Below are 26,535 nucleotides of genomic sequence, written 5' to 3' on the forward strand. Positions count from 1 at the left end.
ACATGTTCCATCTAATCAGACAGCACCCACCCCCCAACACCAGTTAGATGGTTTAGGGACTTTGCTTTCACATTGCCTAGGCCCTAAGCAACGGCAGAATGTGTGTATTACAAACAAGTGTTCAAACATGGATCTGCTTTTAATACTCTATCCAAGTCACCAAGTGTGTGCATTTGCTTGGAGAATTGCACACTCGGCTGCAGGCCCTTGCACATTTATACCCATGCACGGCCTTAATGGGAAACATTTGAGTCTGGTTGCAAAGATTTGCTCAGTGTGAAATCTGTTCCTAACACAATGGTCAGATTGAAAGGAGTTTCATTACATGGCTGGGTATTTCTTCTTTCTTTGGGGAATAGAAAAGGTGACTGCAATACTTTTCAGTTTATAGTTACCACAAAACTTCATAATCTTAACCTCAAAATCTACTCCTAAATTTATACAGAGGACCAGAGGCCTTGAGCTGGCTGCCACTGCCTGTTTGATCTTGGTTAAGTTCCAAAAAGCCAGGGAGAGTTCAAAGCAGGGCCAGGGGCAACTGCACACTTTAATCCACACTCCCCTTTTCCTTCCGTCTGTAGTCTCCCTCTCCATCCTCTGGTATGAACCACAGTATATATCCATTTCAATAACCCTAGACACTGTAGATTCTAGAACAACAAGGAACGCGTCTTTCCTTATTGATACTGACAGGCCCTTTGGTCAGAAAACGTCCCTCAACAGATGTTAGGGAATGTGGTCATAAACCAGAAAGGTATCTGTTACAACTTTTAAGGCCATTTTATTTCTAGCTCTCTGAATTCCACTGGATAAGGTTTAATTCCACCCCCAATCTTCTTTTTCTTCAGAAACCCCTCTTGAGGGTTTAGGATACAGAAAAGTAGTTATGGCTTAAGGTAAGTTGCTGACTTTGCTTTTGTATTGGTTACCCCTTCCCCATCTTCCCACAAAGAAATAAAGAGAGAACATAAAGGACAATTACGAAGCCACACCAATAATAAAATAAGAACAAGTTCTTCAAGGTCATTATTTGAGGGACTATATTTGGAAATTGAATAATGCCATTTTTTCCAACCTAAGTACTCTGGGCGTTATTTCAGTCCAGTCATGTTGTTCGAAGATAGTTTTAGATTGTTTTAACTCTAGCTAAAGAATACATTCATTGATATCAAAAAGAACTGGGGGGATGGGTTTAGCTCATTGGTACAGCCCGTGCTTAGCATGGACGAGGGCCTGGGTTCAATCCCCAGTACATCCATTTAGGAAAAAAAAAAAAAAGAATTGAATTGTACCCTGACTTTGAGGTGAGTTACTGTCTGAGTATGACTTGATCTGAAATTCACTTTCTGTCAGATGGGCCTCCCAGCATCAGTGAATTCAGCTTAAGATTTCCAGTGATGCCACAGGCACCATCATAAATAAATGAAACTGGAGCTTTACTGTTCAGTAAGATCTTCTTTCCCAAGTGGATTTATTCCCTATAACATAAAGCAAACACGTATGACAAACAAACAATGAAATTGAGGACTAAAAGGGACAGACATGGATGGTATGCTGACACGGTGACAGTGGAGATGACTGTGTGTGGCTTTGCTCCTAAGTCACCCAGAGCCCAGGTGAGTCCTCTGCTTGCTGAGATAAACATTCCTAATGTCCCACTTTTGCAGGCCCCGACCCCCCCCACTCACACCCAGCTCTGAATTGGGGCAGGAGTGGGAATGAGAGCTGTTCTGTCCATATTTTCTTTGCAGAGCTTCTGAACACTGCACAAGGAATGTGCAGGTTCCAGTGGGGGACGTCTGACAATGCAAATGGAAGGGAAGGTTTGAGCATTAATGGTGTGTATGTGTGTGTGTGTGTATATCCCTTAGATAATACAATATGCCATATCTGTATCTATGTCTGGATCACCCCATCCCAATGTTTTTTTTTTTTTGTAATGTGATGTTGACATTCCTCCTTTTGAGAAGGTATGTTCCCTACCTTTGAACTCTTTGTAAGAAAATCTTTGTAAGTGCCTCGACAAATAGCATGCAGAGAAAGTGATACAGTTTGACCTCTAAGGCAATGTCACAAACAGCAGTATGGCTTCTGTCTGGCTCCCTCCCTCTCTCTCAGGATGCTCCCCTTGGGAACCCAGGCACCATGCTGCGAGGAAGCCCTGGCCACTTGGAGAAGCTGCTTGCAGGTGTTTTAGTCCACAGCCTTAGCTCAGAGGTGGTCCTAGGTAGGAGGAGGATGGGAGAAAGGAAGAAGGGGTGGGGGGAAGCAGCAGGCTGGAGGTGATCATACTTCTGCTCAGTAACTGACTTTATGAATATTGAATTTCCGATTTGTGCCAGGCCCCCTTGTAGAAGCTCGGACATAGCTATAAGCAAAACAGACAAAAATAGCTCCCTTCTCAGCTACTTCTGTAGACTCTGTACATTGAACTTACTGAGCCTTCTGCGACCGGAAGAACCAAGATCAGATTCTATATAATCCTGACCAAGTTTTGTAATTACAGGGAACACATTTCATGGGAATTAATTTGTTCTTTGAAATAGAGTTCCCCTTTGTTACAGATGAAAAACAAAGCCTAGGGAAGTTGACGGTGATTCGCCGTCATGTGACTATTGGGGATGACGGCCAAGCGTCTTTGCCCCTTATGTTTCACTGTTTCCATAAAATCACCCAGGTCTGCTCCCCGATAGAGAGTCACTTATGCTTAGTTCCATGGCAGACACACTTGTCCAGAAAGCACTTAGGTGGGAAGTTGAGAAGATTCCAACCCTTTCCCCACCTTGGCTGGGTGAGGTGCCCCTCCTCCATCCCACAGCACCTCCCTCCTCCGGTCGTGCTTTCTTCTCTCAGAGTACTTACTGCAGGGCTGCTCTCTCCCGCTTGAGTGGATGTCTTTCGAGGGTAGGGGGTATGTAAGCCTCCTCTCTGGATCCACAGTACCCAGCAGAGTTCTAGACCCAGAATAAGAATGCAGTGAACGTCTGGGGATTGTTGAATGAATCATCTGCCTGGGTGGCACCCTCCCGGACTCCATCCCCCACTAGTATCCCATGCTACAGTTCTTGGCCTCGCTGCTCCGGGAAATAGGGGAATGCAGGAGCTAGCTCCACCTCCAAGGGAAGGTTTGCGGCCCAGCTGTAGCGAGTAGAGTCAGAAGAAAGCCCTTAGCTGTCAGCTCCTCCAGGGTCTGCTTTATCCGCAGAGAGCCACCTGGTCTGAGGTCATGCCGTAGCGGGGTATTCTGAATCCCATGACTGAATAAAGGACTTAAAGGTCTGGCTATTTTGGCCCAGTGGGAGCCAACTTAGAGGGGTAATATATTCCTGCCTGGTTAAGTGAAACTTTACTGAGCCCACATCACACTTCAACTCCCCTCTCTGCCCGTTCCTTCGTCCCAGCTTCTTTTCACGGGGCTGGTCATTAAGTAAACATTTTTGTCCCCCAAACTCCATCTAAGCAGCTGCCTCTGGGAAGCCCAACCTGCAATGACTTTCTCGTGCCTTTGTAAAGCTCTTTCCCTTTGGTCATTGGACTATTCACCGAGTTAGCGTACAAGATTTATTTTGTCAAGGCTGTGAGATATTCAATTATGATTGTGGCTCAGGAGACAATCAACAGCTCCAGATGAAAGCTGGGCATAACATCAAGGGAGTGCTCACCTGGAGAGGCTGGTAATGCCTTTCTTGTTGCTGCTGAGTAATACACATTTGGCTGAAGTTAGACATTTTAATGAAATTGCTGCATCAACTGATAACACACAGATTTCGGATTTTCTTTTTAAAAAATTCTTTTTGGCAGGGAGGAGGTAATTAGGTTTATTTATTTACTTTCAGAGGAGGTACCGGGGCTTGAACCTAGGACTTGAGCTTGAGCTATCCCCTCCCCTCTTTCTTTTCTTTTTTTTCTTGACCCCTATTCTGCTGTTTTGAATCATCAAATGCCCTGAAGAGAAAGCTGCTTTAGTTGACAAATATCAGGCCCACACCTAGGATTCCCCGCTGTCTGGAACTTTGCCCTCTCTGGTCCGAGGTGCCTCGGTACCTCTCTGGTGCCCTCAGACAGGCTCTTCTTCCCTATCACCACTTTTTCCAATTGTTCCTAGGGGGAGTGTTAGTCTGTTACAGATTAATCTGCCACAGCTGGAGGCAGAATTGTCCAGGATCACCTTCTTCCAACTCATTAATCTTAACCAACAGAAGTGATTTGAAAAAGTAGATGTTATCTTTCAGTAAAGAAGAGGAACTCAGATCAAAAGTTGTTGGAGTTAAAAAAAAAAAATCGAGCAGTTTCTGGAGAAGCATGTGTTGGTTTTTCAATCAGAATTGTGTTCCTTAGATTCATCCTTGATTAGGAAAGCGTGACTTTAATTTACCCACAAAGTCAGATTTTAAATCTTCCTGTTACTAGTTTTTATTTCTTTATGTTAGTCTTCTTAATCCCTTTATTTTAATTGTACTTAACAGAAAGTTATCATTAGTTAAATTTTTGAGTTAAACTCATTCCTTTATTCTGAAAAAGAAAAAAAAAACTTTAAATCACCAGTTAACTCTCAATCATTTACAGTGAAATGTGGGGGAATTTGTATTCGTAATTCAAATCAATGATTAATTTAAAATTTTTCTTTGGCTTTGAATGTAGGTCCTATTTTGCTTGTTAAAGATTCATCTTCCTAATTATATTTTACTTAAACAAATATATTGACATTTAAATCTGTCTTTCTAGGCCAAACAACATTTCCTTTTTATCATGTGTGTCAGAGTTTCCATGTACTTTTAAGGTTATATGCATGAAACATTATGCTGTCCACCAGAAATTGATACAACATTGTAAACTGACTATGCTTCAAAAAAAAAATTTCCTTAAAAAAACATAGTATACAGCCTTCATCTGTTGTATGGCATTCCATCATCTTCTGTAAGATACTCCACAATCATTAACTATGGTAATTGGAGTCCTTTGTAAATGTTGATATTTTCAGTTGTGCCTACAGTTAAATTTTCTTTTCCTCCTGTCTATGTTAGACAATAGTAACACATTGAGTCTCCATTGTGTTTGTTTCATATTCAAGGAATATCAGAGAGTCCACAGTCACAGCGCCAAACCCCTGACGGCTGGCTAGTTGGTGAAGATCTCTGCTGTCTAGGTGGGTACCGGGCAATACTCAGAGGGGGTGGAAACCAAACAATGAAAGAGAAAGCCTCTCTGAGCATATTAGGGTAAAATTCAGATCTGTTGACAAATGCTGAAAGAATGACCTTCCCCCAGGCACCTGCTGGGATTTGAGAAGGAACTGGAACAAAAGCGATGGCTGGGTGTTTCTCTTATCAGAGCGTCTCACTGCTACTGGGACACAGCTTACCTGGTCAACCAAGGCAGCCTTGCTCAACTGGATCTGACTCTTGCCAAAACCTTGATTTTCTTAATCTGAAGACACTGACTATGATTTTCTGATTTGTACTCAATTTATGTCTAGCTGGTTCGTTCATTCATTCATTCATTCATTCAGGGATTTATTTCAGACCTACTGTGTAGGCATCACCCACCTCCATCATACACAGCATACAGCAGCTTCCCTTTTAAAACCCACCACTCCCCTGCCTCCCTCCTCTTCGTCCTCCTTACCTTGACCACTTCCGCATTTTTCTCACTGGCATCACATCAGACCCTGGGGGAGAAGACTAAGGATGACTCAAGACAGGAAAGGGGAACTCCCTCGCGAAGAGCCTTCTAGCTGACTGCTGTGGTTCTCAGCCTCTGTTCTGATTGGTGTTTTAGTTTACAAGCCATGCTCCCTTACTTTTTCTGTTGAAGGACCATGATATATTATCTAACTTTTCTTTGCAAAGTAGATGAGTTTCACACTGAGTCTTTTATGTTCACCTTTATTTTCGAAACTGTATTTGACCTGGTCATTCCGTACAGAGACGAAGCGAATAAAGAGAAAGAAGTTCGAGGAGAAAATGTTTCTGTTCTTCATTTCTTACCGCTATACGCAGTGAAGATCCTTAGAAAGCCTCTAAGGGACTCTACACTTCAGAGACGGGAGGCTGGGAGAAGTTACTGGACCATATCGTATTCTGTAGCAGACCAGGGAGAAGAGAGACTTTGGTCATAAGGAACAGATGGGATGGGATAGGAGGTCTAGGGCTAATCCTGGGACCATCAGAAGAAAATAAAAGGCTTATGGAGTGCCATCTGTACCAGCTCGCACATGCATGATGTAATTTAGTGTTTCCAAATGTCTTCTTTGGAACACTAGTCCCAGGAGACGGTCTACAAGAAAAGGGGCCTGGATTTAAATGTGTTTGAGAAAAGCTACATGTCACATTCCTGTCTTGAAGAAGTCCTGCAATAGGAAATCAATTTAATCTCTCCCCCTCATCTCATTAGCAGGATTGCTGTATCCAAAGGTATGTGCATTTGCAATGTTGGTAGATACTGCAGATTTGCCTGTTTCTACGTATGTACAAGGATGTATGAGACCCAGCGTCTCTCCATTTTGGTAATACCTATTAATATCCTAGAAAGCTCATGTTACAGAAAACACAGGTTTGGAAAACTGGTCAATTGTTAATCTTCCAACCTGTGTACAGTGTACATTACTCTCCTTTTTCTACAGATGAAAAATTGAGGCTTAGAAACTTGACCACCACTTATGAGGTTGGCTCTCTCTACCCCCAACCTGCTGGATACCCACCCCTCCACCCAGCCTGCAGTGCAGAGTCCAGCAGAGGCTGTACCTGGAGAAGCACTGACTCCTACCCCTGGGGGCTGAACTCAGGATATTCCCCTCTAGAAGCATTGTGAAGTACAGATTGCAGGTTATTAGCTATGGTGGCTTTCCCTGTGATTCTAACTGCCACATATAGCAGAATTTTAATAATAGTAGTAGTAATAATAATCATAATTTATTGAGAATCTACTGTATGCCAGGAGCTTAAGACGTATTATTTGGCACAAGCCTGCGGTAGAGACACACTTTTAAGAAGGTGTGCTTGTCTTCACCTGAGGCTCTGAGAGGTTGTGGCTTGATGAAGGTTCCATTGAACCAGGATTCACTCAGTTTGGTCTGACTTCTCTGAATCACGCTGCCTTTTTTGAAAACGTGTTTTGAACCCCAACAAATAACCAATGTTTGGAACACACCCAGTTGCATAATTCGAGACTGCCCTAATCCCAAATCTCATTGACAATGATTGGCAGCTTTTGTCTCCAGATATGACTCTTTTTGATCCCCAAGTCCTGTTTGCCTACCCACTGACGAAGGTCAGCTTTGGTTTAAAAAGAGTTAAGCTGGGAGATTACGAAGTAGCCTTACCCTCCACTCACTGTCACTCCCTGACAATCCCCCCGCCTTTTTCTTTTTCTTGTATCTCTGTTCTTCTCTTTTTTCACTTTTTATGAGACCAGAGAGGTTTGGTCTTCCCTCAGGATATAACACCTTTGCCTTCTGCCTTTTGGGCATCAAACAAAAGACCTTGTGAAGTAAATCAAAATGGCAGGAGAAAGTCAGTGATTCTCCGTGTTTTCATCCTGCTACTCTTCTTCCCCCAACTTTCCCCTCCTTATCCCATAACCCAACTTTTCCCACATCTTCCCTCCCCTTCTTCCCTCCCCTTGTACCCAGGTAGGGAGGTTTTCCTTCGAAGGGGAGGATGGTCAACGTGTGGAGCAGACCAGGCGTGGGAGGGGTGTGTCGGCGGGGGGACACTGAGGCCAGGCACGAGGATGCGAGTGAGAGGAAAGGCCTTGATGCTACAGAGACGGCTGAGGATGTGCAGCTGAAATCTCCAGAAGTGACAGTGGGGGAGCAGAAGAAAGAGCAACAGAAAGGGAAGGAGACGGAGATCCCACTGCCGGAGGGGGCTGGCAGGGGAGGAGGACCAAGGAGCAAAAGGGGCCAGGTGGAGGCAGGTGACCACACAGACATTTTGGAGAACAGAAGGGCATTCAGAGAGGAGAGCCAAGGCCACATAGGGTCGACTTTTTTTTTTTTTGAGGATTAACGATGAATCACTGTTTTCATAAGCATCAGTGCACACGCCATATGTTAGGTGTTGCTAGAGTGGAAAACACGTTACACTGGCTTAGAACAGGCCTGACAGCCTCCCACTCTGCCCTGTTGGAGGCCGGGGGAGAGAACCCCGTGGGCTTAGATTCCCCCGGAGATGAGGTAATGCTTCTCAGGCGTCTCTTGGTGCGTGACTCTCGCCCCCTCCTTCCTATAAAGTGAAACCCAAACCAATATAAACCCTGTAAATCCTCCTTGACTGCTCAAAGTTTAGAAGAGAAGTGGAGGCTCGCTGCACCACTAATGACAGATTCCACGGTAAAGGCTCAGTAAACACTTGGTAATTAATTACAGAGAGAAGAGGAACAGGATACTCATTTAGGTCAGAGACTCCTTTGAAAATCTGATGAAAGCTACAGACCCTCTCCCCAGATAAAAGCACATGCCTATATGTGCCCGATTTTACTTATAACATCAGGATGTTCACTCAGATCCTGAAGCCGAGGCCAAGGAAGGAGGTCCATGGACCCCTGGATAGGAAGCCCAGACTTTGAGCATGTGAAATACTTTTGCATCCATAACTGAGGCTCTGAGCAAAACCCCGGAGGCAGAGTGGGTGCTACAGCATCAGACAGGTGAGGTCCAGGGGTAGGGGGACTTGCCCCCACATCTGTCATGAGGCAGCCTGGGGCTAAAGCTTGGAGCTCTAACGCCAACCTTGTTCCATTGTCCCCTAACGATTTGGAACCTGCTGGTTCGAAAGACAGACTTTTAATTTTTAACCTTTTACAAACTTTTTGTTAGTTATCAGGGAATTTAGAAAAGGGAGAAATTAGATGACATTTCTTCTTTATCCTTTGACTGGGTCAATAGCACCTTGTTCCAGCTCAACTACACACATGTTATAGTTGCTGCTTCTTTCCCTTTGTCAGAAAAAACCTACTTGTCATGGGGTCCACGTATGCCTGGATGACGACCACTGCAGGTTGCAGTTAACAGAAAGCTCACCGTGCAACCCGGATGTGCTGACGTCTGGTGCAGCCTCTCACCAGCGCCCGGACCAGGCAACATTCCAGCCACTTGCCAGTCTGAAAAAACTCTTCTCGTCAAGCAGGCCATCCATCTCCTGCAGGGTTTAACAACAGAACAACGTATGCTGGTAACTGGCAGCCCATGGAAAGTGAATATAATACTGCATGGAAGTTTCCTTTCATTACGTGATGAGCTAGTGTGAGTTTATAGTGTGAGTCGTTTTGTTGGGATTTTAACAATTTTGGGGGGTTTTTCTTTTTGGCTTTGAAATGTCCATATTGTAATATTCTGCAAACTCAAATCTCAAGAATTTATGACTAGAGTAGTAACTCTTAGTATACACTGTGCATGACATAAACTCAGGGCACTTGTTAAAAGCTCTTCAGCCCCAGCTCTAAGCTACATGCTTGATTCTATGGGTCGGACATGGAGCTAGGTGTCTGCAGCGTAAGAAGTCCCAGGAGCGGGTTTGTTGCAGAAAGTTTGACATTGGGCTTTGAGAAACTCTGACCTAGAGGATTCGGGAGGCACCTAGTCTATTCCACTGGCATCCAGATTCTCATACTGTAATCCCTGATTATTTTTCTGTCCCCATTTTTCAAGGATGGTGAGCTCCTTGTGGGCAGAGACACATCTGATGCTCATCTTGATATTCTTGTGTCCTGACCCAGGTACGGGTTGTTGACTTCATGAGAGGATAGAAATAGTAGTTCAAATGTCAGAGGATGAATAGTAACATGCTGAGATATCTCAACTTAACACTACAATCATGAAAAAGAAATCTTTATTTAACCAGTGGAAATCCCATATGTCATAAAATCTTATAAGGAACGCGTTTAAGCGCCCAGGGTTATTCGCAACTTCCTACCCTTCACCCTGCTGTCTGGGTATACGTCTGCTTGAAGTAAGACATTTTCTGCTGTTTTGGAAAACATGATTTGGAAAACAGCAACAGTATGTAAGCGTGTACTTTGTATGTGGTTGTTGTGGCAGATAAAAAATGGAAAGATGTGGTTCCCCGCCCTCCAAGAGATTACAGTCTGGTAGGGAAAGTGGGATGTACAAGCACATTGGTGTCTATACAACAAGGCAAGATGCAGTGAGTGTGGGAAAGGGAGCGGAGCCGGAATCCAGGCCACCAGTTAGAATTGTAAGGGGGTTGAGGAGGTTATTCCAGGTTTGAGCAAAAGCAGGAATGTGAGTTTGTAAACATCTGTCTGGTTTTTGTCAGTCTAGCACTGTTTTTCCTTTTTCTGGTGCCAGGACCTTCTCTGACTTTGAAGGACTCCCCATCTCTGCTGCATGTGGTCTCCATGGTGGTGGCCTTTCTCTGGACAAGGAGTGGCATCCAGTTAGACTAAGCAGATTCTGTTTCCCTGAAATTTCGAACTTGAACCCAGAGGTTCCAAGATTGGGAACCACTGGACCTGACTTCTCCTGATGGTGGGATTCTAAAAATGCTGTTCTTGGGCTCCTCTTTGGGAAAAGATGGAACGTAAAGAAGCGTAGACCAGACTTATGGAACCTAAATGTTTGGGGAGGTAAAGATACCTCCCTGTTACTGGAGGTACTCTGGTCTTGGCTGGATGACCACTCGGTAGGGATGTTATCTGGGAGATTCAAGCATTGGATGACATGATCTTGAGGTTTATCTTCATCCTAAAATTCTAAAACTGTTGTTAGTCATGGACTGTCAGTGACTGAGCCTCGTAATAAATGTCCCGGCAGTCCAGGACAATCTTGGCACACAGTGACGAGGAAGGCACAAATACGCATTGTCCCACTTGTCGGTGGCGCCTTTAACAGAACCTCGTCTGCTACAGGATCTCAATTCTAAACATGTTAACCACCCTATAGGATTTGGGCAAGTGCACATCTACTTGGAGAAAGAGAATTTTGCTTTCCCTACATGAGGCAATCATTTGTAAGCCATATGTGTTACGACCGGCTTTTAAAGCAGCAGTCGCTGTAATAAAAAAATTCAACTTACGGGAAATTTCAACCATCTCTCTACTCAGTTCTTTCATTTCCAGTGGGGTTTGGCTGGGGCCCTGAGAAAGGAGGAAATTTTCGTAGTAGTAGTCATTTCAAACCAAGCTGTTAGAGTATCGTCACGAATGAGGCTGGAGTAAAAAGCAGGAAATAATGAGACGAATTTATGGTTTATTTCAATGCCGTCCATTTTCAAAGTGTGTTTTGCAAATATTCTTTTCCTGATCATCAACTTAACCTACCCACAAAGCTTGTTATTGTGCGCTCCTGGACTGGCAGAGAAAAACATTACAAGAGCCTGTTTTGGGCCATTAAGGCTCCTACTGATGGGTTACAAATCAATCTTTACATTTACTCTGCAATATATAATCACCCGCCAAAGATGATCAGGAGTAGACCGCTATTCTGTTTCAGCACATCTGTGAGGACATACGTGGTATATAATATTATATATAATCTCTTAAGTTTCTGTGTCAAGGTGGGCCACCATTCAGCAAGCACATGGGCATTTGCAGTCTGCTAAGCATGGCACATGTTGAAATTTGGGGGGATGTCTCCTAAGCCACGTGGCTTCTTCTGGAAACTACTGAACATACGAAAATCACAGAGCATGGGGCTAGAGTCAATATTGATTCAATGAACACTTATTATGCACATATCATATGATATGTGATAAATAAACATGGTCTTTTCTGTTGACCAACTCACTCCTGCAGGAGAGACCAACACATACAAACAACTACATACAATTCGGGGCGGGTAGGAACGCAGACGCAGGGTACGATAAGCAAGCTCCTCTCTTTGCTTAGTGCTGAGATGGGTCCTCTGGGAATTTTTGCCTGGGAACTGAAATTGTGTAGAATTTACAGAGAGAAGATGAGGAAGAGCACTGTAAACAGAAGGAATAATATGAGCAATGGCTTGGAGCTAGGACCACATGGGACTTCTTCAGAGGATGATGGGTAATCTAGAGCCATGCTACTTGAAGTATGTGGAGTTCCCAGACCAATAGCGTTTTCATCATCTGGAGATCTTGCTAAAAGGCAGATCCTGATTTAGTACATCTGGGGAGGGCTCAAGATCATGCATTTCTTACAAATTCCTGGATGATGCCGCGGGTTCACAAACACACTCTCAGTAGCGAGGAACTAGGGCATCTGAGCATAAGGTTTGTGACGCGGAGTGACAGGATGCAGGCTGTGAAGGGGGTCCGTGCCGTCCTGAGGCATGTGCAGCTGATCCTGTAGGCCGTGTCTTTGGGGCAAGGACACCTGGGTTCTGTTTGTACCTTTGCAATTCTCTCCCCTTTCCCAAAGACCTCATTTCATAGGACTGTTAATTATTGCCCCTTATCTCGCACTACTTTGAATTCCCTGGCTAAGAGGGGTTATTGAATGGCTCTCAGTGTGCTGGTGCTTGGGGGGTTGGAACGACCTAAGAGAAATGACTCAAACACTGTGTGGTGTTAAGATACAAAGCAGATGGCCTGTGTCCTAGCACACTTGACACAGTGCCCAAACCTGCCGGAACAGTTGTTCATTTATTCACTCAATCATTCAACCCTGTACCTAGCTCTCTATGCTCAGTCCTGGGGGCCTCGGAGGGGCGTCGGGGCAGGATAGTGAGCAGGGGAAAAGGGACCATTTTGACCTGGATTTGAACGCAGACATGGAAAGCAATTTTCTTTAGCCAGATAATTCTGAGACAGAAAGAAAGAGCAGGATCTGGGTTATATGTAGAATTTGAATAATCGGAGGATAGGAGTTCAATATAGAGGACTGACAGGGTGTCACTGAGGGGTGGATGGATGGCGTACACAGCTGTGGGCGAACCACAGTCTAAATGTGTACTTTCTGAGCTGTTTTTGCAGCACAAAGAGAGGTCATCTAGATAAGACCTAATGCAGTCAAGACATGGCCCAACACATCATCTCAGAAGAATGACAGAATTTTAGCTTGACCCGTACTTCGCCCAATTTTACAGTCTTAGAAGAATTAACGATACCTTGATGGAAAAGATTCTTCTTTGATTATTATTATTTGGCTTTCAGCCTGACTAAGATGGAAAGAGCCTGACTAAGATGGAAAAGACCTCACTGCCAGAAAATAGATTGCTAGCTGATGGGAGGAGAAATATAAAAGTGACTGGGATTCCCCCTACCCATCACTCAGCTCAGACAAAACAAAACAGAGTGTGGAAGGAACAGGGTCTGAAAACCTCTACCTTGCGAGAGGCCTCTCATTCATTCTACTGCATAGCGACTTTGAGCCAGGTGCTTTTCGTAGAATATCTCACTTCATCCTGAAACGGCCTTCTGTTCAACTACCATGGCTAATCGTTTGCAATTAAGTAAGCTGAGACTCGGAAAAGTAAAGCAGCGCGCCCAGGGTTTCACGGCTTGTTTTAGAGTCAAATTTGAATCCAGGTCTCCCTGCTACTAGTGCTACCTGCCTTCTGGTATAATGACAACCCGCGCCGTGCACACTTCAGTTTGACTTGAAAGACAGGGGATCCCAAACTAATGATTTCAGGAGCAATTTACGATCTCTATACTAGTAGACCTAGCGATGTCAGCTGTCTCAGGGATGAGGGAAATTCTCAGTGAATTCCTGGAAAAGTTTCTTAATGAGAAGGGAGAGTGTTAAATTGAAACCCCATAGAGATTTGTATCCTTTTAGGAATGGGTAAGACCTGGCAGTGTCTACAGTGTCTTAAACTCTAAGAAAGCTGTATTTAGCCCTCTAGGAATAGAGAATTCTTTGTTAGAGAAGCTTTTCCGAAGGACTGGAAATAGCTTTTGAAACTCTCAGTAGACATCTGGAAAATTAAGATGAATCAAAGATCAGGCATATTCTTGAGACTTGACACTATGGTGACCGCTTTTCTGGGAAAGCTCCAAATGGATGTTAAGAAAAGAGTGGAGGAGTAAGCCCCTGGTACAGAGTATTTTTCTATTTTATTTGGAAATGTTATGATGGTCTACAGGGAAGTAGAACCTAACGTTGGTGGATGATCTGAAGGCTGTTTGTGGACCCGGGAGAAGGCTCCGGGATAGTTTGGCCAGATAGAGACAGCAAACAAAAGGAGATCTGGAGTGAGTGGACCTGTTTTAAATTTTCAGATCAACCACTTAGTACCAAGTGAACCTGACAAGTTATTTAAACTCTCTGAGAATCAATTTCCCCAGCCAAAAAATGAGACTCATAATACCTCTCTCTCAGGGGACGGGGTTGGGGGGTGGGGTGAGGCGATGTGTGTGTTAAGAGCCCAGCGTGATGGCAGATACCTGGTAGAGGCTCAGAACCTGGGGCTCCAGTAAAAGAGGATTTAGCTAGGAGTTTCAACTTTGAAGTAGGGAAACAATGAAATTATGAAATGGTTCTTAAAGCACTTACAAAAATCATCCACTATAAAAATAAAAGCACTGTAATAACTGAAAAACCGTTCGTTATGACCTCTGGGTTGAGATGACAGCAAGTGGTGAGGGACCTGTTGGGTGAAGGGCAGACAGTGGATGATACAGGGACCCCGTGGGGGCTCTGTGGGTGCTCACACAGAGTGCCGGTCCTTGCTGACGGCTCAATTTGATGGGTAACAGCTGTTTTAAAGCTTTAAATCACTAGTGGGCAAGCGTGTCGCCCCAGAAATGAGTCTGTATGTGCTCCACAACACATGGATGTGGGAAACCTCACTAATTTAATTTTTCTAAGTCAAATTGAATTTGTCTCCTTGGGCGCCACCTCCCAGGGCTGGTAATTTGGCCATTATGACCCGTCCATGGTGGGCTTCTCCACATCCCTCTCAGTCCGTAACAGGGTATGTTATGGACTGAATGTCTGTATCCTCCCCCAAATTCGCAGATTGGAATCCTAACATAGGTTGAAAGCCTTTGGAAGGTGATGAGGTCATGAGGGTGGAGCCCTCATGAATGGGCTTTGTATCCTTATAAAAGAGACCCTCGTTCCTTCTACCATGTGAGGACCCAGAACCAGGAAGCAGGACCCCACAAGACACTGGATCTGCTGGTGCCTTGATCTTGGACATTCCAGCCTCCAGAATTGTCAAAACTAAATTTCTGTTCAAATATAAATTTCTTTATATAAGCTACCCAGTCTATGGTATTCTGTTATAGCTGCCCAAACGGACTAAGGAACGACTCGAAGTGTGGTTGTCAGAATCTTATTAGCAACACAGGGTGGGTGGGTATAGCTCAGTGGTAGAGCACATGCTTAGTATGCACCAGGTCCTGGGTTCAATCCCCAGCACCCTCATAAACAAACAAACCAACCAACCTAATTACCTCCCCCCCCCAAAAGTGTATTAGTAACACGGAATCTTGGGTTCCACCTACTGAATCAGAATTTGCATTTTAACAAGAGATCCAGGTGATTCGTGTGCATAGTACAGTTTGGGAGGTACTAAGGCGAGAGACTCGGACGCCTAGGCAGTCCTGAAAATTTAAGGAAGGGCCACTGGTCTTCAGATCTTCACCATCATTGCTGAATAACTTAGTGAGCAGTCTTTTGGGGCTGATTAGAAGGCAGGCATTTCTGGGCTTCTCTTGCTCCATCAGAGGTCCCGCCACCACAGCGGACCTGGGTGGGCAGGTCCCTGCCACTCTCAAATCACCAGCATCCTTTTCCAATCCCCTGAGAACCATCATACCTCAGATGCTTGGGGCCAACAATCTCCTCTTGCATCACTATTACTGGTCCTAAGGATGGAGGGAGGTAGCACCCAGGAGAGGCCCTACATGGGCTCACTAACCTGTCAGCCACACTATCTTTTCTGCCGGGCTCTGTGAAATGGGTTTCAGGTGTGGTTGGCCAGTGACTCCTGACACCTGGTTCTAGCAGTGAACTGGAGCCATCACCAGCAGCTAATCTATAAACACGGGGAAACACTAGAGAAAGCCAGTCTCAATGCAGGTTCAGGCTGGACCAGTGAAACTGGGGGCTTGGCTGTGTTTTTGTCCTGTGAACTCATCCAGGTACCTGTGGGCGGCTAAAACTCTTTCTCGAGTTCTGGGCAGTGAGTACATTTCCTGAACCCACGTCAAGATACGCCAGCAAACTCAGAGTTTCAATGCTATTTGAATGCGTCCCTCCTCCCTGAACAAACAAACAATGAAGAATTTCCAGGACATTTTAATTACTTATTGTGAAATGGCCACAGAAAATTTGAAATTAAGGCTGATCCAGGAAATTCAAAATGGGAGTCTTTTTTTGAGTAGGTAATTGACGTTTTGGGAAGAATAATTCGATTAGAACCCCTAATCCACTTTTACTGTCATTGAAAAGAACAGAACAGACGCTGCCACTGAAGTGTTCAACTGACTAAGCTTTTGAGAATTCATTTATTGTTATGAGGTAGCACCTCTTACAGCAAAAGAAAAAAAAATCTTGCTACAAAAACTTACGCTTGAACTAAGTTTCAGGATAAATATTCATTAGGTCCAGGGTTTTTATAATCATAATAATTATTATTATTTACAAGTAAAGGTGAGCTCTTAAAAAGCAGCTTGAGCCAATTCTCAGATGAATTGTGCCCGATTGCCCTGGTCTAATCTCTACTGACCTTTTGTTCCCGTAATTAGAATCACTGCCTGCATCACTATTAGTTAAAGAGACTTAGTATTTAGGTAGATCTGTTCTAAAATTGCTATTAAATTGAGTGCAGTCAGGTTCTCCTGTGAGCTCACAAAGTCTTCAGACCCAGGGTGAAGGCTGTTTCTCATTTAAACATTGTCAAACTAAGAAGACCGATTGGATTGCTCCTGAATTTTGCATATGTCAGCATAGTAGAAGCTTAGTCATGCAAATCCCTATTACTTAGCATGTCCGGAGCCCAGAAATGCAGAGCTGTGTTTCCATATTTTATCTGTTTGTAGTTGAAAGCGTGCCTTCTATTGTGCTTTTAAAGAACAGATGTCAGGACAATGTTTAAAGCACATAACCCGAGTATTGAAAAATGTTTTTTCTGCTTTAAAAGAAAAAAAAAACGACAATAATGAATTCAGTCTGCCAGTTTGTGTTTTCAAGGAATATTTTAACTGTTGAGGGACTTCCCAGCTCCCATCCTCTAAATATTGCCCTCTATCTGCCACAGAAGGCCAAAGCCATTTTGAACTCACAGTTCCTTTTGCAGACTCACCAGGACAGCAACATGTAAGTCAGCCTTTCAAGGGCCGAGACTCCCTTAGACCTTCAGGGCTCTGTGTTATGTTCTCATTTATTGAGCAAAACAATGTGTCGGGGAAGCAGTAATGGACACACTTTGAAGACCCAGCGGAGGATGAACTAGAGGCAAGGAGAAATTAGTTGTAGCATCAGTGGGTTTTGGAGGAGACACAAAGGCCTAGGACGCGCCATCTCTCTGGGGAAAATGGTAGCTGAATTGGCAGGAACCAATGGTGGCAGGAGTGGTGGGTGGAACAGATGGTCCAGGGTCAGGAATCAAGTTCCGTTCTGTGTAGGGTGGCGATAAAGGGTATTCAAACAGGGAAATGAACCAGGGCAGAGCACACCCAACAGGAGGGTGAATAAAGGTCACAGGCCTATTTGCCCACACCTGGCACCAATTTGCCGCATTTGTCTGACTGCAATGCGTGGTAAGATTGGAACGGTTCCCAGCAAGCACAGGTGAGGTTCCTCACCTTATCTCACAGGATAGAGTTTATGGCAGGGAAGATTACAGGCAGGTAAACTGCAGTCAGAAGCACGGAGCTGAAAGAGGCTTTTGAGATTGGCTAGAACAGTTCCCACTTTTTAGAAGTGAGGGACTAAGGCCTTGTTTTAAAGTTAGAGTATTTAATGTGCCACGGCCTTAGCTTATCCGTAAGTCAAAAGGTTTCTTGTAATAAGATATAATGGAAAAAGATCTGAAAAGAAAATATATATGTATGTATATGTATAACTGAATTGCTTTGCTGTACACCTGGAACTAACATTGTAAATCAACTACACTTCAATTAAAAACAAGAAAAACAAAGAACTTCCATTAGCAGGCTGCCCACATTGCTAATGCTGGGGCAGGGCCTGGAGCCAAACCCAGACTTCTCCACGCCACTGTGTCCACATTTAACCTCTCTTAGGACTGCTTTGCAAATTAGCACTCGCCCATAACAGGGGCCCGGAAGACAGACAAATGCAGTCCAAAATGTATGATGCTATGGAGAAGCAACATGTTAATCATTTTTGAAAAAGACTTTTTCCAACTTCTCTGGGTAGCGAATGGGCCTCAGGTTTGGGAGCAAACACAGGTTTGGCACTGGAACCAAATGCAGGCCTGTGCCCCTAATTATTCTTTGACAAGCGGTATCTGTGGGATGCGCATGAGAATGTGGTCATGGAATTCCTCCATCCAGAACAACAACGTAGCTTGGTCTTCGGGCACTTCTCACAGGGCTCCATGAATAACCCCTTTTTGTGTCTATTGGCGGCCGAGTCAAGCAAGTGATTTCAGGGGCGTCTAAGTGAGTCACTGATCGGGTTGAGACTTGTTTCAGGAGCAGGCGTCACAGGCGCAGGAGGTGTGCAGGACGGGAAGTGGACAGGCAGCAGGAACCGTGCCTGGTGGGCAGCTGTCTTTCTCTTGTGCTGTTTCTTCCCTAGACCATTTTGTCATCAGGAAGAAGGAACAGACCTGCTGCATCTACAGAGCCGCAAGCGACGGGGCGCTTGAGGTCCTGCCCTTAAGAAACTTACGCTCTATGGAGAATCCAAAACATTTATTTGCAGTACTTGGGGAATAATTATAAAGTAGCTCGCCGTTTTTCCTCCTTTGAGGTGAGTGATCAAAAGGGCTGGGTTACAACAGGTCATCAGGTTGGTGCCTGTCTGAATTGCAAAAGTGCTCTGGAGGCATTTGGACTGGAGGTGGAGAGGGGCCAGGTCTCCGTTTTAGTGGCTCTTGACTTTCCCACTCGCTGCCTGGCTCTGTTTCCTCACCAGGAGTCTGGGAATGACAGCACTGGCTCTCTGACTCACCAGGATGTCATAAAGACAGGCGAGATGTAGTCTGTCCTGCGCCTTCCGCCCTTTGACAGAAAGGCAGCTCTAGAGATGAATACAGGGTGTTAATGCTGATGATAGCAGTTTCGATTTGCATTTCCATATGCTAGACACCCTAATCCACCCTGTCTAAACATGGAAATCCCATAACTCTGCCCAACTCATCACTCCACTAATCCACTTAACCCCTGGCCAATACAGAATCTAAATATTTAATCTTGTCTATTCGTTATCTGTGTTTATTCCATGTTAATTCATGGCCTGAATCTCCTCTCTGTTGATCCATTTTAGTGGAATCTAGCTTCAACTAGGAGTACCCCAAGGAGGAGAAGGAGAATCTTATCCATTTCTCTCTTTTCTGGCACCCAGTACTGAATGTGGCACATAGTAGGTGCTTACCAATTGTTTGATGTTGAAGGACCAGAAGCTCCCAGAATAACTGGTCTTTCTTTGGCCTCTGCAGAGAGATCTTTTATTTCTGCCATGGGGGAGTCTTACTGTTTCAAATGCCTGCCACGGTGCCTGGCATAAAGTGAGGATTTCATGAGAAGTTGGATGAATGATCTTGGATCATACTATGAAAGCAGTAGACACAAAAGAAGAGGATTGCTCTAAAAGCAGGAGACCTGGAATCTGTTTTGGGTTTTGCAGTAAATTGGTATAGAAGGTTGATCAAGCCCTTTAAAGCCTCCAGGCCTCAGTGTCCTCATCTGTCACATGGACCGATCGGATTAGGTCTTCTCCAAGATGCTCTGACTGTCTGCTCTGCCTGGGTCTGGGAGTCGTGGTCTCGGGGGAGGCAATGAGGAGGGAGTCACTACATGCTAGAATCAGCACTTCTCCCCACCATTGGCACCCAGGGATGGGGGAGTAGGCAGGGAAGCGGGGTGCCGCTCCCCTCTAAGCCTCCTCCTGACTCTCACTGCCTGTCCCTCACAGCCTGGGCTCGGGACGCCAGACATCTGCTCATTCCATCTGCATCAGCTAATGTTTATACAGTGCTCCTGGATGCCTGGGCCTGGAGTCACCTGGGGGAGGCCCGTGCAGAGAGGGCGGGGGTGGGGCGTGAATACACCAGAGCCTCCATGTGGACTGTTTTCTCCTGCAGAACTCAAGCACGTGGGAGGTAGAAGGAGAGTGAAGGAGATCCCAATTTATTGCTCAGTCATGTTTATTTTCACTCTTGGCTGGTTTAGGGCATTTTTCTTAATGTATTAGGGTCACAATTTTATCGACTTCAAGGATGCTTGAAAGCCGTGTGTGTGTGTGTGTGTGTGTGTGTGTGGGAGAGAGCGTCTGTGTTAAAGTGACTTGAGTTTCTCTCTTTTTTGTTTTCCCCATGATTTTTTTTCCCAGTAAAAAATTTGAATTTTAACCTAAATAATTAGCCTTCCTAACTAAATGTGATTCACAGATCACAACACCTGTAACCATTCTATATGATTAGCTTAATTTCCCTAGATGAAAAAGTACAATGTGATTTAACTACTTTTAAAGAGCCTCCCTCTACACTATAGTGGCAAAGAATAAAAAAGAATATAGATACATACATATATGTACAATTGAATCACTTTGCTGTACACCTGAAACTAACACAATGTTGTAAATCAACTCTACATCAATCAAAAAAAAATTAAAAATAAAGAGGCCCCCTCCCCTCCTACTTTCCTCTGTGAATCTACACTGCTGGATGCCTCTGTGGTCTTTAGTTAAGAAACTTGTATGTATTGAGCACTGAGTCAGGCCCTGTGTTGAGAAATTTATCTAATTTGATGTAGGAAATCTCTCCATTTTACAGATGAGGAAATTAAGGTTTAGGGACGTTAATTGGGATTCAAACACAGCTTTGCTGGATTTGTTCATCTCTTGAAAATTGAGTCCTAAGAAAACAGGATTGAAAGCACGTTTTGGAGAGCCCGCGGCTGAGTGGAAATGTACGTCAGTTGAGAGGAGCAAAGTTGGCAGGCCAATTTAGGGCTCTGAGGCATGAAGGCAGCAAAAAGGAAGAGAAGGCTACATTCAAAAAAGATGCTTCACGGGGGGAGGGTACAGCTCAAGCAGCAGAGAGCATGCTTTAGCATGCACAAGGTCTTGGGTTCAATCCCCAGTGCCTCCACTTAAAATAAATAAACCTAATTACCTCCCCCAACTCTGCCAAGAAACAATAATGTAATAATAAATAGAAATTAAAAAAAGGTGCTTTAATGCACCAGTGTTTTCCCTGGGCTACCTCTAGTGCTCGAAAGAGTCAACTTCCGGTCTTGGGGAATAATTGTTGTCACTGTTGCTGCCCTAATACATCTTTCAATGTTGGAAAACTTACCCTCCAGAGGGTGCAACTTTTGACAGTGTTTTATTTCATTCATCCACAGTGTTAGGCCCTGTGCTAGGGACAGTGTTTGCAAAGATAAGTAAGACCTGCTTTCTTCCCTCCAGGCACTCAGAGCTGAACTCTTCAAGCTTTCTCAGCACCTTACTGGGTTGAGAACATGGTGCCCAGTCATAAGGGTGTGGTCCCTGTGGTCCTACATGAATCTCAGGCTGCACAAGGCTACCCAGTTCTCTTTCTAAGCCCGAGTTTTGCAATGACCCAGATACTGCTAAGTGGGTGATTTACCCAAATTCGAGCGCTAGTGGTGGTAACTGCAGAGCAATGACTGATTTTTGGAATCTGTGTCCCATTCAACGGCCAGTCAGTAGTAACTTGTTCTGACAGCCCCTGACAATGTTTTCTGTGTTAAATTATGCTTTTGAGGAAAGAACCATGTCTGCCAAACTATCAAGGGATGGCCAGGGTGGTACTTATTTCTGAAAATCATTTTCTGATGGTCATGAAAAAGATGTCAAAATTTCCTAAATCTTGAATTATCTTCCTGATTTTTTTTTCTTTTTGTTACTGACCTTTTCCCTCTGACTTCTTGGAAATAGCAGGAAAGGGATGTTAGGATAGCAATCTGAGGGTGGTAGAGGTGTGGTGCGGTTCCATGTATATCTGGGGGACAAACGGGGCACTTATATTAAAAATGATTCTAAAACACTGGCCAAAATACTTCTTATTTTTAATAGTCTATTTTATTTTTCGCAGTTGGATTTCATCAAGAAAGGTGAGAATAATTTAACATATGGTTTAAGAGAATTTATATAAGGGCTATTGCTCCATTATTCCTATATATAAGCATGTAGAGGACAGTCTCTGGTGGTGGTATTAAGAACTGTGTGTAAGACATTGGATGGGAAACTTACTTGGACTATATTTAGATGTTTACTTTGGTTTTGTGTGTACGTGGATGGTTCAGAGGACAACTTGGCCAAAGGAAACTGTATTTCTTCTCATACAGAGGATGCTAAGAGACCTTGTACAAGCTCCTTTAAAGAAAGAATGGGGCACATGGCCTCATGAGAGCAAACTTGGGGTTCACTTAAAAACCATTGATGAAGGAGCTGCTATGTGCCAGACACAATAGGTTCTTGAGAAATTAATAAATAATTGTTGGGTCAAATGACACATTTTCCTCCTCAGTGCTTCCAATCTGTCCATCAGTGAGAGGTGAAGTAGGACTAAGTCAGTAATTAGTTTCTATGAATAACAGGCCACTGTAACTCTTACATCTCTGAGCCTATTTAAAGACTGTAGTATCTTGCTTTGAGGAAAAAAAAATACACAGACACATGTCAAAGCCTTAAACTTTGGCGTACCCATCGACTCAGTAATTTTGCCTATAGAATTTATCCTAAAAAAAAAAAGTTGTGGATGTGCCTACAGCTTTAGCTGTAAGGATGTCTAGCTCAGCTTTGTTTATAATAATGAAATTTGCAGACTGCTTAAATGCCCAGCAATAGAGGGTTGGTTAAATAACACATGGTAACTGCATCGTGGGATACCATACTATGATTTAAAGTAGCGCTGAAGAACATTGTGTGACATGCAACAATGTTGGCAGTAAGAAGAAAATGATTAAAAAACTATATGCATGTGATTGTATTGTCATTAAGGAATGTATATTCACACACAGAAAAAAAGACCATAAATTATGTGGCAAAATGTTAATGGTTATCTTTGGTGGGATTATGAGTGAAGTTCTCTTATTTTTGAATGTTTATAATAATCACATTTCTTTCGTACCCAAAACCCTACTTGAAAAAAGCTGTATAGGAAAACATTAAATTAGAATCTCTTTGTAGATGAAAACTCAAATAGATGAGTGGTTCTACATTAACCTCCAACAGCTCAATTTGGTTGTAACTCAGATGGTGATAACATATGTGGAGGGAAGATGTTTGACCCTGGAGTCTCTTTTGTTTTCTAAAATCCAGAGTTTAGTGTTGATTAAAAAAAAAATGTTACCTAGAAACAATTTTTCCTCCCTCACAGATCTGAAAAGCACCCAGGAATTAACTCAGCTCCAATCAGGCAGGTAAAAGGTCATGCATGCAACTCTTGTCATTACAGCTAGGGCCAAGATGGTGCCGGTGATATGACAAATGCTAACAGGGAGGGAAGAAAGAGAACTTTTGCTGCAACAAATGCGCTCTTTAAAAAATTTTTTTTTAAAATTTTTTAAGTTTAAGTATAATCGACTCACAATATTGTATTAGTTTCAGGTGTACAACATAGTGATTTGACATTTTTATACATTCCGAAATGATCACTACATGCGTGTGCTATTTTATGTCCTTAATTTTCAAGACATAAAATGACAATTCTCACAAAGACTTCTAAACAGAGAGCTATTTTTTTTAACATTTTTATTGATTTATAATCATTTTACAATGTTGTGTCAAATTCCAGTGTAGAGCACAATTTTCAGTTATACATGAACATATATATATTCATTGTCACATTTTTTTCTCTGTGAGCCACCATAAGATCTTGTGTATATTTCCCTGTGCTATACAGGATAATCTTGTTTATCTATTCTACAATTTTGAAATCCCATCTATCCCTTCCCACCCTCCGCCCCCTTGGCAACCACAAGTTTGTATTCTATGTCTATGAGTCTATTTCTGTTTTGTATTTATGCTTTGTTTTTTTGCTTTTGTTTTTTAGATTCCACATATGAGTGATCTCATATGGTATTTTTCTTTCTCTTTCTGGCTAACTTCACTTAGAATGACATTCTCCAGGAGCATCCATGTTGCTGCAAATGGCATTATGTTGTCTTTTTTATGGCTGAATAGTATTCCACTGTATAAATAGACCACATCTTCTTTATCCAGTCATCTGTTGATGGATATTTAGGCTGTCTCCATGTCTTGGCTATTGTAAATAGTGCTGCTATGAACATTGGGGTGCAGGTGTCATCCTGAAGTAGGGTTCCTTCTGGATATAAGCCCAGGAGTGGGATTCCTGGGTCATACGGTAAGTCTATTCCTAGTCTTTTGAGGAATCTCTACACTGTTTTCCACAGTGGCTGCACCAAACTGCATTCCCACCAGCAGTGTAGGAGGGTTCTTCTTTCTCCACAGCCTCTCCAGCATTTGTCATTTGTGGATTTTTGAATGATGGCCATTCTGACTGGTGTGAGGTGATACCTCATTGTAGTTTTGATTTGCATTTCTCTGATAATTAGTGATATTGAGCATTTTTTCATGTGCTTATTGATCATTTGTATCTCTTCCTTGGAGAATTGCTTGTTCAGGTCTTTTGCCCAGCTTTCGATTAGGTTGTTTGGTTGTTTCTTATTAAGTTGTACAAGCTGCTTGTATATTCTGGAGATCAAGCCTTTGTCGGTTTCATTTGCAAAGATTTTCTCCCATTCCATAGGTTGTCTTTTTGTTTTACTTATGGTTTCCTTTGCTGTGCAGAAGCTTGTAAGTTTCATTAGGTCCCATTTGTTTACTCTTGCTTTTATTTTTTCTAGGAGAAAATTTTTGAGCTGTATGTCAGATAATATTTTGCCTATATTTTCCTCTAGGAGGTTTATTGCATCTTGTCTTACGTTTAAGTCTTTGATCCATTTTGAGTTTATTTTTGTGTATGGTGTAAGGGAATGTTCTAGCTTCATTGTTTTACATGCTGCTGTCCAGTTTTCCCAACACCATTCGCTGAAGAGACTGTCTTTATTCCATTGTATATTCTTGCCTCCTTTGTCGCAGATTAGTTGAACAAAAGTTTGTGGGTTCATTTCTGGGCTCTCTATTCTGTTCCATTGGTCTATATGTCTATTTTTGTACCAATATCATGCTGTCTTGATGACTGTAGCTCTATAGTATTGTCTGAAGTCTGGGAGAGTTATTCCTCCAGCCTCTTTCTTTCTCTTCAGTAATGCTTTGGCGATTCTAGGTCTTTGATAGTTCCATATAAATTTTATTATGATTTGTTCTAGTTCAACAGAGAGCTATTTTTGAGTCTATCCTAGGATTCTGATGTTGGGTTTTCATGAAAAAATATTTTAGGAAGTGTCAACCACTAAGCCAGTATTAACAGACTTACTATGGTGAGGACTTAGGCTGTCTTTTGGTAGGAGGTAGAAATAAAATACTGTTTATTTCTCTCAGTGGGGGTTGTTAGATGGTAAGAGAGATGCAGAGGCTGACAGACATTTCTGGTAGGGCTGGAGGGTGATTATACCCTGCTGCCCACATCTCACTCTAGTTAAGACTAGTTGTGGTTATTAACTAGCTAGCTGGACTGGAAGAATAACAGGTTGTATAACAATATAACAGCTAATGTTTCCATGGCAATTTTGCTTCCATGTACATTATTACATTCAATCCTTTTGTGTAAACTTGTGAATATTATTATTTAGAAATAATTATTTTTATTTTATTAATTTTGTATATTTATAAATTTATTACTTATTAATGTTATAAATTTATTGTTATTATTTTAATGAGAAATGAGTTAATGAGAAAATTAACTCAACACTGAGATCTGCAAGTGACATAGCTGAGATTTAAACCCAGGTCTCTGATACCAAACCCTATTCTTTTCCATAATTTTCTGTTGGTCGGAGTCCTATTGGAAACAAAGTACTACATAATATTTGGCCAGAAATTTCCCGGATTAAGGTTGACATGCTTAGCTTTTATAGGATGAAAAATAATGTAATAAATTTTTTTAATATTTTTTAAATATTTATTTTATACTATCTTTAAAGGTCAATATTAATTATGTGATGTTACTTTATAATTTGAACAAAGTTTTTAATTTATAGCATCCCTAAACACAATTGCAAACACTCTCAATGGAGTGAATTTTTAATCCATTTTGCAACTTGAGATCCTGTTTGGATAAATAGGTAAGACTCTGATGGCAGACAGTGGAAATAGAAAACATGAATCTTGAGTGCATAATTCCATGTGAGAAATTATCCATTTGGCAGACTTGTAATAGATTTTCTGTGATTGAGAATCAGTTTGGATACAGATTTAGCAAGTGGTGAGGTAGGGGTCACAATTCGAGCTCTCGAGAAAACTTGACATCATTACAGTTACATCCTTTTTTGAAATGGACGTCTCTAGGGAGTTGACACATATTATCTC

General features: G+C 42.8%; 2 long non-coding RNA genes across 2 annotated transcripts in view; one reads left to right on the forward strand and one right to left on the reverse strand.

The window, feature by feature from the left end:
- LOC140687628 (uncharacterized) overlaps nucleotides 1–5,655 on the reverse strand; it is a 42,568-nt gene extending 36,913 nt beyond the window's left edge. Inside the window, exons 1-2 of the long non-coding RNA XR_012062026.1 lie at nucleotides 5,626–5,655; nucleotides 2,863–2,954 (exon numbers count right to left, since the gene is read on the reverse strand). This is a non-coding gene — a long non-coding RNA (uncharacterized lncRNA). The remainder of the gene's footprint in view (nucleotides 1–2,862; nucleotides 2,955–5,625) is intronic.
- A 2,774-nt stretch (nucleotides 5,656–8,429) lies between these two features.
- The window catches only part of LOC140687795 (uncharacterized), a 51,286-nt gene continuing 33,180 nt past the window's right edge, over nucleotides 8,430–26,535 (forward strand). The window contains exons 1-3 of the long non-coding RNA XR_012062353.1: nucleotides 8,430–8,649; nucleotides 8,947–9,244; nucleotides 18,652–18,825. This is a non-coding gene — a long non-coding RNA (uncharacterized lncRNA). The remainder of the gene's footprint in view (nucleotides 8,650–8,946; nucleotides 9,245–18,651; nucleotides 18,826–26,535) is intronic.

The sequence above is a fragment of the Vicugna pacos genome, chromosome 20, assembly GCF_048564905.1.
Source record: "Vicugna pacos chromosome 20, VicPac4, whole genome shotgun sequence".
NCBI classification, from domain to species: Eukaryota; Metazoa; Chordata; class Mammalia; order Artiodactyla; family Camelidae; genus Vicugna; species Vicugna pacos.